Here is a 13,449-nt window from a genome sequence, read left to right on the forward strand (position 1 = left end):
CTTTTTGGGGGCATGGCAATAGGGAAAGGGTCACACATTCTCACGCTACCAATATCACCGCCGGAGAGTTCCACCTGTTGCCGTCGCATCAGTGCCCGGATCTCTTTTTGGAGCACTCGCTGCTCGCCGGAGCTGGCGTTCTTGGCAACCTGCTGTAAAAGGGAAATCACCTCTGCAAGACAATTTTCAATTACATTAGTTCCTAGAGTTATCTTCGGGTGACTCTCGTGTTTGTCAATGTCTACAATGATCAGTCCCTGTGCTGCCAGTTCAACTCTACCAATTTTAATGGTCACCTCTTTAAATCCGATCTGTGGCACGGGCTGACCATTGCTGGCGATGATACTCAAGTCGTCGTCAGGGTAGCGGGTAATATCCGAGTCATTCCAGTACTGCTTGAAGAGCACGTACGGGATGGTGGTGACCTGTGACCCGGTGTCCAGTAGGGCACTCATAGGAATGCCATCCAGTACCACAGGCAAGACTGGACGTCCTCCCACATATTTGTCGCGCCAGTTCGATGGGCCTGATGATCTTTTTCCTAGGGGTTGGCCCTCTACCCTAGGTTGTGCCAGTTTAAAGGACAGTACCTTGCCATATGTCCGGGTTGATTGCAGCGGCGGCAGATGGGTTGTCCGTCCTCGTTGTATCGGTCACTGGGTCTTCCTCTGGCCGGTGGGGTCCTCCTTGGTCGACGCCACGGGATGTCCTCCGGTCCGGATGCCAGCTGGATCTTCCCTGGAGTGGAAACCTGTAAAGACTGCACAGTTCGGGTTAGCGCAGCAACGCTTTTAGCTAGCTCTTGGACCTGATGGTGCAGGTCTGGAGCCGAATCATTGTTCAAAGCCTGCGCATCAGCTCCCACAGGCCCTGCCGACAAGGGCGCCGCCTCCTGGTGGTAAGTGGTAGTGGGGCGTCTGTGGGTCACAACGCCACCTGGTGCCGGTTCTCGGAGCACCCGGATGGCTCTGTCCTTGAACTGTGCAAATCCCAGATGAGGGTCCTGTAAGGCCATTGCCCGCAACTGGGTTCGGTGGGCATTGCAATATAAACCCTCTATAAATTGTTCAGTTAACAGCCTGTCCTCGTCTCCCATGCCGTCAGGGTCGGTCTGCTTAATGGCTCTCAGGGCCTCTTGTAGGTTCAGGGCATAGTCCCTTATACTCTCATGTGCCCGCTGTTTGCACCCGTAGAATCTGAGCTTGATCTCGGCTGAGGTGCGGGTATCAAAGGTGTCCCTCAGCCGGGTTAGTATCCCTGCGACAGTCCTCCCCCCAGGTGGCCAGGACTTTACCTCCCTTTGGGCTGCCCCGGTTAATTGGGCCACCAGGATGCTCACTTTTTGCTCTTCTGTGAGGGGGTACACCTGGAAGAGGCTATCCAGTTTTTCTCTAAAGTCCTGCAGGGTATGTGACTCCCCTGAGTACTGGGGTAGCCAGGCTGCCCCCGGGATATAGGGCATGGTGAAAGGCATGACCGCAACAGCGGTGGCGCTGGCGGGGGTTGGAGCGGTGAAGCTCTCCTCCGTATCCGACATCCTTCTCCCCCTAGTGGACCGTGGCCTACCTTGCGATGATCCTCTTCCGTAGGCCGCGGCTCCGCAGTGGATCGTCAGGGTTGAGGACCTTCCGTCGCTCTCCTGTGACGTCGGCGTCTGCTGGGCTCCTTCCAGGACCTTACGCAACGTCCGGACGTGAGGCGGGGCTTCAGTTCTCGCGCGTTTTCGGAGTCCACGCCCCTCTTCTTCCCGCGCGGCGTCCTCAAGATGGCGTCCAATGGCGGGAAAACTCCACGGATGGCGGGAAGAAGGCCGAAGATGGCGCCAAATGGCGGGAAAACTCCACTGATGGCGGGAAGGAAGCGGAAGATGGCGCCGGATGGCGGGAATCTTCACCACAGGTAAGTTTGAACAGTCTTTTTCAGGCACGCAGTACCCGGTGGTTGCGGGCACGAAATCCTGCCGACTACGCCAAAAGTTGACGCGCCCCTGGGCCTGTGTCGCGCAGCGCTGCACACGCGGGAGCTTACCCGGAGCCGGATCTGTTGAGGGTTGTAGTCTCGTGGCGGTGATCCGGTCCGTGCCCAGGGAGTCAGACTAAGTGGCGGTATATTTAGCAGTAGATGTTGGACGACTACGCCACCCGTTGAATGCAGCTATGGAGCTGCCGCTGCAGGGTAGACCGCTGAGGCCGGTGGTAAGATTGCGCAGCGTGATGGTATAACCCCCAACAGGAGAGGTATGGCCTCAGGGCAGCCGATGGGGATGATGGGGGTAGCAGGAACCACTCAGAGACGGTGCGGTGTAGTTCAGGGTCTTTACTGGTGACAAAGATAGACCCTCCCGGAGTACTTGCTAGTGGTCGGAGCCTGGTCAGTCCTTGAGCAGATGGGATCTCCCCTGGCCAGGCGGAGTTGTAGGCCTCCCAAACTAACTGTACTCTTCTGGCTACCTTGCTAGAGGCGGGTATAAGTAGCCCACGTCCCTGAGTGTACCGTGTGGTGCTCACCCGTATGGCCGGTGACTCGGGGCCTTCTATTTGCTTCCGCTCCACGACGGCGGTGCTGGTCCCATGCGTGTGACCGTGCCTTCGGGTTTCTTGGCCAGAGGACCTGGAATCCCCTGCCTGACGGATTCTGCTGCTGGGTAGGAGTTAGTCCCCACAGCCTCGGACTCCGGGTCCGGTAAGAAATCTTCTCAGTCAGGGCGAGCTCTGCAGCTGCCAGCCCCTGACTCCTTGTAACACTGCTCCCACAGAGCTCCTGATGTTCTGTTCCTATATTTGCTTCTTTCCTCTGCTTCTTCTCTACTCACTAACCCTGCCTCAGCCCTAGGTTTATATAGGGGAAGTCCTTCCCCTCCCAGGACTGGGCAGGAGGTGTGGCATGCATAGGATTCCTGACCAAGAGACCTCCCACCTGCTCTCAGACATAACATTGCTGTTACTGTGGAAACCAGACCCCTGGGGTGCCACATATATACCTCTTACATAACCTCCTTTATTATGTATATTGCCATCCCTTATTACACAGTGCCCCCCACTTGTTATGTACACAACCGTCCCTTACGTATTGGATTATTTATAGCTCCCTGTCTTTATTGCATAGCATCCTCTATTGTTAGATATATAATGCAATAATGGCTGATGGAGCATGGTAAAGTTTCTTTTCTGATGGAGAAGCTGATGGACTGGTCTTCTGGTCAGATGATGCCCCATCAGCAGTTATTATATATCTAACAAGTGTGAGGCAGTGACCGGGATCGTATACGAGGGACGTTATATATCCCCCAGAATGTGTAGAGACCTATTAAATCCATTGGAGTGCATTGCAGTCACACACACAGCTGCGGCTGCAATGCAGGAATGAAGGTGAGCAATCACCTGGTCAGATTACCTGGCTAAGGCAGATTAAGTAAAACCCGGCAGGGCCTTCATTTTTTGGAGGAGGTCACAGGAGGCAGTGGGGCGGCCTCCTCCCTCCAACCCGGATTTTCCAGTGGATCTTGCCACAGGTCCTTTAAAACTCCTTCACTAAGGTTTAGTGTTGTTCTATGTTGCAACCTGCTAGGAGCACAGCAGGTTAGCTCAGCAGGACTGAGTGTGGCTGAACCACCGCCTAGGAAGGCTCTGCACCTGTCAGGGTCTGAGAGGCCCGGCGTGGCCGTTGTCCCCGGCAACCGTTGTTTATGGACTCATGTTAACCCGGCTGCGAACCGGAGGACTTTCTGTTTAACCGTGAGTTGCTGAATAAAAGCTGTTTATGTTGGACTAGCTTGGGTCACTGCCTCAGTTACTGCACGGTGTGTACACCGCCGCCTTACAGCTTAGTGGAGAATGCGGGCAGGCCCGGTTGCTACAGAGGTATTGCACCTCACCCAGAGGTGTGATATCTCACTCTCAGGTAAGGATGGAGTGTGGATCAGGACCCGACACCTGCATGCATTACACCACATTGCCGTGGGGCAGGGCGACCAATATGCCCCTGAGATGGGCACGACAGTCCCTGTCCCTGGCTGGAGTGGGGGGAGGGAACACTGAGAAAGGGGAACCCTGTAGTGCAGGAGCAGGGAGGAAGCAGTTCCTGGGTGCATTGAGAAGGGAGTATAAAAGGTGGGCACCATCTTAGTTCAGTGCAGAGAAGTCTGAGCAGAAGTGACAGGGAGCAGGTGCTCTGCATGAGCTCTGCTCCGGAGGCGGGCCTAGTAACAGAGGCCCAGGCCTGGAAGAGGGAGAAGGAAGGAAGAGGAGCGGAGAAGGCTCCAGGAACGAGGAACGAAGGGATCCCAGGGGTGCGGACGGGCGAGTCGCCACCGTACGCCCGAATCCACCTGCGTGGAGGGGTCAGGCCAAAGGGGGAGACCGGTCCCCAAAACTAGTGGAGGCGGGAAACGACCCTCAGCTAGGAACCGGAGGCTGTGACATTTTATGTGGCGCAGCCCCTCGCTACACCCGCTAGGAAGGCACCACATAGAGTCAGGGAAACTGGCGCCAAGTTTACCAAGAGGAGGCCCGAGGCAGCCGGACAGAAGGGTTGGTAAGAAAGGCCAGACAAAGGACACACAAAGGGGGTCCTGTGAAGCGCTCCAAAGTTATCTGGGAGTTGTCTGAGCCCCTCACCTGGTGAGCACAGTAAGACGTGGGTAGCTGTTACCTGCAGAAGTGGTCTGGATAATAAGAACTGTGAGTAAAGGCCCTGGACTGCATCACTGACTCCGTGTCGTTACTGAGTCACTAATACCGGACACGGAGTCCGAGGCTGTGGGGACATCCAGGTCCAGCAGCAGAATCCAACCGGCAGGGGATTCCATGTCCTCTGGCCATAGAAGCCCGGAGGCACGGTCACAAGCAAGGGACCAGCAACGCCATTGTGAAGCGGAGGCTAACGGAAGGCCCCAAGTCACCGGCCATACGGGTGAGCACCACACCGTATACTCAGGGACATGGGCTACTTCGACCCGCATATAGCAAGGTAGCCAGGAAAGAGTGCGGATAGACGGGGAGGCCTATAACTCCTCCTGGCCAGGGGGAGATCCTGCTTGCTCACAGACTGACGAGGCCCCTACTGCTAACCAGTACTCCCGGGAGGGTCTGCTTTATACAATCAGTAAAGACCCTGAACTGCACCACACGTCTCTGTGTTTCATCGCCGCACCAGCACCATTAGTACTGGGACGCTCCCACCATCACTCCTATCATCCACATTAGCTGCCCTGAGGCAATACTTCTCACGTGGGGAGTTATTCCATACTCAGCTGCGCAAATTACATCAGCCTCAGCGGTCTGCAGCGCAGCGGCGGTCCCCACTGACCGCAATCCACGGGTGGCGTAGTCGGACATTGTTATTACCTAAGACTGCCACTGGTTTGACCGCCCTGGGCACGGACCGGGTCACCGCCACGGAGGACTACAACCCCCAGCGATCCGGCTCCGGGTATCCCCCTCACAACACAGGCCCAGGGGGCGCGTCATGGGCAGACGGCAGGGCTCGAAAGGGAAGGACTGATGTTTTGGGATGCAGACTTTGATGGAATGGTCTGCATAGGGGCGGACACTGACTGCTTGGAGCCCCTGTGCAAGAAATGTGTCTGGGGCCCCCACCTTTTATGGCGATAAAGCTACAGATATACAGTACAGACCAAAAGTTTGGACAAACCTTCTCATTTAAAGATTTTTCTGTATTTTCTTGACACACTGAAGGCATCAAAACTATGAATTAACACATATGAAATTATATACTTAACAAAAAAAGTGTGAAACAACTGATCATATGTCTTATATTCTAGGTTCTTCAAAGTAGCCACCTTTTGATTTCATGACAGCTTTGCACACTCTTGGCATTCTCTTGGTGAGCTTCAAGAGGTAGTCACCGGAAATGGTCTTCCAACAATCTTGAAGGAGTTCCCAGAGATGCTTAGCACTTGTTGGCCCTTTTGCCTTCACTCTGCGGTCCAGCACACCCCAAACCATCTCGATTGGGTTCAGGTCTGGTGACTGTGGAGGCCAGGTCATCTGGCGTAGCACCCCATCACTCTCCCTCTTGGTCAAATAGCCCTTACACAGCCTGGAGGTGTGTTTGGGGTCATAGTCCTGTTGAAAAATAAATGATGGTCCAACTAAAAGCAAACCGGATGGTATAGCATGCCGCTGCGAGATGCTGTGGTAGCCATGCTGGTTCAGTATGCCTTCAATTTTGAATAAATCCCCAACAGTGTCACCAGCAAAGCACCCCCACACCATCACACCTCCTCCTCCATGCTTCACGGTGGGAACCAGGCATGTAGAGTCCATCCGTTCACCTTTTCTGCGTCGCACAAAGACACGCAAGGCGTCCTACCGCCATTCCCAGCCCCTATGCCTTGGGGTGCCTCCCCGATGCTCTTCACTGAGTGTCCCGGGGGCCCGAACCATTTCCTTTGAAAAAATTAAGCGTCCAAACTACAGGTGGTGAAGCTTGCTTAACAGCTGGGATAATCTGCTGACTGCTACTAGGCACAAAGTATTTCCTGGGCTAGATGCAGTTAAAAATTTGTAATTACATACTCTCGTTGGATGCTGAGAAAGCACTCCATGGAGTCTCCTGGCACGCCATATATTATTCCCTTAAAAATCTGGGGGTAGGGATCTAGGGGACCCTTTTATAGCCAAAATCACGGCCCTGTATCGCAATACGTCACCTAGGCTGAAGATAAATGGAACATTTTCATCACCTTTCATAATCACCAATGGGACAAGGCAGGGATGTCCTCTGTCCCCTCTCTTATACATCCTAGTGACGGAGCACCTGCTCTCATCAATTCGCCATAACCCCAATATTAGGTGGATTGAGGTGGGAGGCACCGAGTACAAGTGCTCTGCATTTGCTGATGATGTCCTAGTATATATCACTCAATCACATATATTCATCCCTGCTCTTATGGCTGAAATAGATCACTTTGTTACATGGTCAAATTTTAAAATCAATGCAGCGAAGTCTGAGGCCCTCGATGTCTCCCTCCCCAAATCCATACAGGATTCCATCCAGTCCAACTTTCCCTTTGCCTGGCCCTCACAGGGTATCAAATACTTAGGAATTCGTATTCATAGAGACCTCTCCCATCTATGTTATCTTAATTTTGGGCCCTTTATTGAACAACTCCATACAGACCACGGTTGGCAAGTTAGAACTGTAAGATTCACTACGTGAACCACTGGTGTTTTGTGGAAAAGCACTGTATTCCAAATTATTATGCAAAAAGTGTTTAGGAGTGATAAGGGAAGAATTTGTTTGTTTGTCAGTTAAACTCATTGATGGTGATGTGTGTCAGGGCTCTTTATATCACTGTAAGCAATTGCAGACACCTGTGCTAATTAGTTTCGCAGGTGTGTCCAATGAAAGGCAAGACAACTTAAGAAGGCTGTCCCACATTATTAAGCAGCCTACATTTTATGCCAAAATGGGAAAGAAATAGGATGTGTCGGCTGCTGAGAAGCAACAAATTGTGGAGTGTTTAGGTCAAGGCATGACTACAATCAACATTGCCAAGACACTTCATCCTGATCATCGCACAATCAAGAAGTATGTAGCTGATTCACAGTACACACGCGTGCGTGCTGATAAGGAAAAATTGAGGACTCTTTCCTGCAGGCAATTACGTCAGGTTGAAAGAGCAGCGGTAAAAAAGCCTTGTCATAGCAGTAGACAAGTTTTTGAAGCTGCTGGTGCCTCCAACGTCCCCCGAACAACAAGATGCAGGGTCCTTCAGAGGTTTGCAGCTGTGCGTACGCCCTCCTGTCGACCCCCTCTATCCACTTCACACAAGCATAAACGGCTCCAGTGAGCCAAACATTACATGAAGACTGATTTCAAAACTGTTTTGTTCACGGATGAGTGCCGTGCAACGCTCGATGGTCCAGATGGATGGAGTGGAGGATGGCTGGTTGATGGACACCCCACGCAAACACGGCTACAGCGCCAACAAGGAGGAGGTGGAGTAATGTTTTGGGCTGGAATCATGGGGAGAGAGATTGTCGGCCCCTTTAGGATCCCTGAAGGGGTAAAGATGAACTCCATAATGTATGTGGAGTTTCTCAAACAGCACTTCCTGCCATGGTTCAAGAAGAAGAACCGTGTATTCCACAGCAAGATCATTTTTATGCATGATAATGCACCGCCTCATGCTGCACATAACACATCTGCATCTCTGGCTGATATGGGCATAAAAGGGGACAAACTTATGGTGTGACCCCCATGCTCCCCTGACCTCTACCCCATTCAGAACCTCTGGAGCATCATCAAAAGGAGTGTCTATGATGGCGGGAGGCAGTTCACATCTAAGCAACAGCTCTGGGAGGGTATTCTGTCCTCATGCAAAACAATTGAAGCAGAAACCATCCAAAACCTGACAAATTCAATGGACGAGAGAGTTCAGAAGCTCCTTTCGAACAAGGGGTCCTATGTGCAAATGTAACATCACCTAGAATAAAGTTTTGAGTTGAAAACTGTTTGATTTCAGTTTCTAATAACCTGCTAATGCTTATAATTTCAAAAATGACCATTTTTTTGGTCTTTATTAAAATCAAAAGGTTGATCGAAGAGTGTGGGGGATCTAAGAGTGTGGCAACCCAGTAGTCAGGATTACTTCGAATTCTGACAATCTGAGGGTTATGTTGCAGGTAGTGCAGCCAGAAGGCACTTATGTGTCTTGCGCATCTCGGAGCCCCAAAATTATTTTCCGGGCTAGATGCAGCTAAAAATTATTATTAATTTTAAATCTGGTGGAGCTTAGTATAGATGGCCTAATAGAATCATTACTGCAAACTGCTACAAAGCCCAAATTATTTTCCAGCCAAGATACAGATAAACATGATTAGTAATTTTAAATCTGGTGGAGCTTAGTATAGATGGCCTAATAGCACACTGCAACAAAGCCCAAATTATTTTCCAGCCAAGATACAAATAAACATAATTAGTAATTTTAAATCTGGTGGAGCTTAGTATAGATGGCCTAATAGAATCAGTACTGCACACTGCTACAAAGCCCAAATTATTTTCCAGCCAAGATACAGATAAACATGATTAGTAATTTTAAATCTCGTGGAGCTTAGTATAGATGGCCTAATAGAATCAGTACTGCACACTGCTACAAAGCACAAATTATTTTCCAGCCAAGATACAGATAAACATGATTAGTCATTTTAAATCTGGTGGAGCTTAGTATAGATGGTCTAATAGAATTAGTACTGCACACTGCTACAAAGCCCAAATTATTTTCCAGGCAAGATACAGATAAACATGATTAGTAATTTTAAATCTGGTGGAGCTTAGTATAGATGGCCTATTAGAATCAGTGCTGCACACTGCTACAAAGCCCAAATTATTTTCCAGCCAAGATACAGATAAACATGATTAGTAATTTGAATGCTTAAAACGGTTGGTGAGGTGATTTTAACCAATCATCAAGCTTTTACTCTCCCCAGGATGACACATGGGTAGAAAATTCGTTTCGGATCCATGATTTGTTCATCTTTATGAACGTGAGTCTGTCTACATTATCAGTGGAGAGCCGCGTGCGCTTATCTGTCAGCACACCACCAGCAGCGCTGAACACATGTTCAGACAGAACGCTGGCTGCTCGGCATGACAAGATCTCCAAGGCGTAAGTGGCTAGCTCCGGCCATTTATCCAGATTGGAAGCCCAAAAAGAGCAAGGGTCCAGTGACACAGTCATGTCTTCAATGTTTACTTGGAGATACTCCTGTACCATCGTCTCTAGGCGTTGACTATGTGTCAGACGTCTTGTCTGCTGTGGCCTTGAAAAGGATGGGCTAAAAAAGTGGTGAAATGATTCCGCAAAATTTATGTTACCAGCAGATACTGTGCTTCTGTTACGGTTTGAGTGTTGAACATTCGACAGTCCCACGGTTGGCAAATTGGAACTGTGAAATTCACTACGTGCACCACTGGTGTTTTGTGGAAAAGCACACGTAAGATTCTGCAACAGTCTCTGCTGATACTCCTGCATGCATGCATCCCTTTCTATGGCAGGAATAATTTCTGCAAATTTACTTTTGTACCGGGGATCTAACAGTGTGGCAACCCAGTAGTCAGGATTATTTCTAATTCTCACAATTCGAGGGTCATGTTGCAGGTAGTGCAGCAAGAAGGCACTCATGTGTCTTGCGCATACAGGAGCACCAAGTCCCTGTTGTGTTGGTGGAGAGGTAACAATCATGCTTCCTTCCTCTGTCCTCTCCCCCCAACCTCGCACAACAGAAATGTGATCAAGGTCTCCCTCATCTGATGAGTCTTCCATCAGTTCGTCCTCCACTTCTTCCTGGGCTCCTGCACATTCCTCACTAGTTTGGCTGCTACAATGCGCCCTGGTAAAACCATCTCCCCCACCCTCACATGCCTGCCGCCTTGGTGCTGCCGACCGTCTGGACCTTGCAGATGTTAGCCCTTCCGCATACAACTCCTCCTCCTCTACTTCCTCCACCTCCTCTTGTGCCACCACCTGACTCCGAATTCTGTTTAACATGTGCTCCAGCATGTAAATCACCGGAATAGTCATGCTGATAATGGCATCGTCAGCAGTAAACCTCTTCGTCGCCATTTCAAAACTGTGCAGAAGGGTGCATAGGTCCCTGATCTGAGACCACTCCTCCAGCGTGATTTGCCCCACCTCTGGATCTCGTTGGCCCAGGCTATACGTCAGAACGTATTGCACCAGGGCTTGTCGGTGCTGCCACAGTCGCTGCAACATGTGCAGAGTTGAATTCCACCGGGTAGCCACATCGCATTTTAGCCGGTGAAGTGGCAGGCCCAACGACTTCTGTAGAGATGTAAGTCGCTGAGCTGCGGGATGCGAACGGCGGAAGTGAGCACACAGCGACCGTGCCCTCTGCAGAAGGCCATCTAGTCCGGGATAGTGGGCTAAAAATTGCTGGACAACCAGGTTCAACACGTGAGCCATACAAGGCACGTGTGTGATACTGCCCCGGCGAAGGGCCGAACCCAGGTTTGCAGCATTGTCGCACACGGCCTTCCCTGGTTTCAGGTCCAGTGGAGACAACCATTCATGAAATTGGTTCTCCAGAGCTGACCACAACTCCTCAGCTGTGTGACTCACATTTCCCAGACATTTCAAAGTAAAAACCGCCTGATGACGTTGAGCCCTACTGCCAGCATAGTAAGGAGGTGTGCAGGATCCCTTCTGCGCAGTTAGAAAGCTTGTGGCATGACCAGACAGGCTTTGGGTGCAGGTGGAGGACCGAGAGGAGGTTGAGGAGGCAGAAGCAGTGGAGGAACTTTGAGATAAAGAGGACTGACGCACAACTCGTGGGGACGGCAAGACTTGGACAGCAGCCCCTTGTCCTGCTGTCACCATAGTTACCCAGTGCCCAGTCAGCGACATGTAACGCCCCTGTCCATGCCTACTCGTCCAAGTGTCTGTGGTGAAATGCACCCTGTCACACACAGAGTTTCTCAAAGAAGCGGTGATGTTGTGTGCGACATGCTGGTGGAGCGCAGGCACACCTTTCTTTGAGAAGTAGTGCCGACTGGGCATCTGGTACTGGGGCACTGCGACGGACATAACGTCTCGAAAATCCTCTGTGTCCACCAGGCGGAAAGGCAGCATTTCTGTAGCCAAGAGCTTGCAGATGGTGAAATTCAACCTCTTCGTTTTCTCATGGCTAGGAGGAAATGGTCTTTTACTTGTCCACATCTGAGGGACCGAGGGCTGGCTATTGTGCTTAGACGGGGTTGATAAGGGTGTCCCCGGCAAACTGCCGGTCTGTGAGGAAGAGGCAGGAGGACATGTTAGGTTGCCTTGATCCAAAGGTGGTGCTATCGATGTCGGACAGCGCTCAACACCAGCTGGTGTTACCACCTCCAAAGAAAATGATGACCTGCCAATCACGCTGGCTGTTGCGGGTAAAGAGGTGGCAGGTCTGCGTCCCAAAACAGGTGTGACTGCTGTCCCCCCAGTCACAGAGGATGAAGAGGCCGCGGATGCACAAGATATGGCAGACGGTGGTTGGCCCGGCCGGATAGCCCGCATTGTAGCACAGTGAGCTTCCCACTGCAACTTATGCTTCATGTCCATGTGCCGGTTCATGCATGAAGTACTCAAACTATGTATTTTTTGGCCTCTACTTAGCTTTTGCTGACAAATGTTACAGATAACACGAGTTGGGTCATCTTTATCGTTCTGAAAAAATGCCCAGGCTATGCAAGGCTTAGCACCCATGCGACCTGAAGAGCCACCACGACTTGTGGTCAGAGGCAGAGTTGTGTTTGAGGATGCAGTTGTTGACGTGCTTCCAGTACTACATCTCTGTCCAGGAAGGCGCAACCTGACCTCGTCGTCACTAGCATTCTCCTCCACCTCCTCTGCTGACCTCGTCTCTTGGCTGACTGTGGGTTGACAGTAAGTGGGATCTCCAACCTCATCATCATCACCCTGTGCGTTATCACGCCCGTCGTCCTCAGAGCCAACCTGTTCCTGCCCTGACAAAAAACTAAAGTTGTCGCTCCAATCAGGTATTTGAGTCTCATCATCGTCTTCCTCATTGTCTCCACCAAAAGGAGTTACAGTTTGGGAATGAGGGTCTACATTATGGTCAGAACCTTCAGCGTCTGGTCCTGGATCCGACTCATAAAGATTCTGGGCATCAGTGCAGATCATTTTCTCGTCTGGATTCACAGAAGTGCTGGAGCCAACCTCTGATTCCCAGGCTATAGTATGAGTAAACAGCTCTGCAGACTCAACCATCTGTTCTACCTCATACTCAGACGGGCAGCTGGAGATTTGGGAGCTGTGAGGAAGCAAGTGTGATTGGGGTGACACCTTTGAGGACTGGCGTATTTGTGATGTTGACGTTGATGTGGAGGAGAGCCCACTTAATGGAGCACTTGATATCCGTTGAAGCACCTGCTGTTTTTGTGCCTCATCAGGAATTTGTAGCAATTGGCTTATCACATTGTCCGCTAAAAGAAGTAGACATTTTAGTTTGGCTGGAAGATGGTCTTTCTTCTGCAGATGTTACTGTTGCTTTAACACCTACCCCACGGACACAACCTTTTTTCCCCTTCCCAACACGCCTATTCCCCTTTCCACCAGCAGCAGGCCTTTTTCCACTCATTTTGGTGGTTAACTAATTCACAACTCTGGAGTTGTTTGCACAAAAAAACAATAGATGGGAACCGAGCAGAGCTGAGTGGCCAAACTGTGGTATTAGGCCAAAACTATTGGTTGGGTTAGATGCAGAAAAAAATTATATTCAATGTGCAACCTGATGGAGGTCAGTATAGATGGACTAATAGAGAAAGTCCCACACACTGCTAGAAGCCCAAATATTTTTTCAGAGCTAGATGCAGAAAAAAATTATATTCAATTTGCAACCTGATGGAGGTCAGTATAGATGGACTAATAGAACGAGTCCCACACACTGCTAGAAGCCCAAATAT

Source organism: Phyllobates terribilis, unplaced genomic scaffold, assembly GCF_046119375.1.
Source record: "Phyllobates terribilis strain yellow unplaced genomic scaffold, ASM4611937v1 Scaffold_80__1_contigs__length_6766528, whole genome shotgun sequence".
Taxonomy (NCBI): domain Eukaryota; kingdom Metazoa; phylum Chordata; class Amphibia; order Anura; family Dendrobatidae; genus Phyllobates; species Phyllobates terribilis.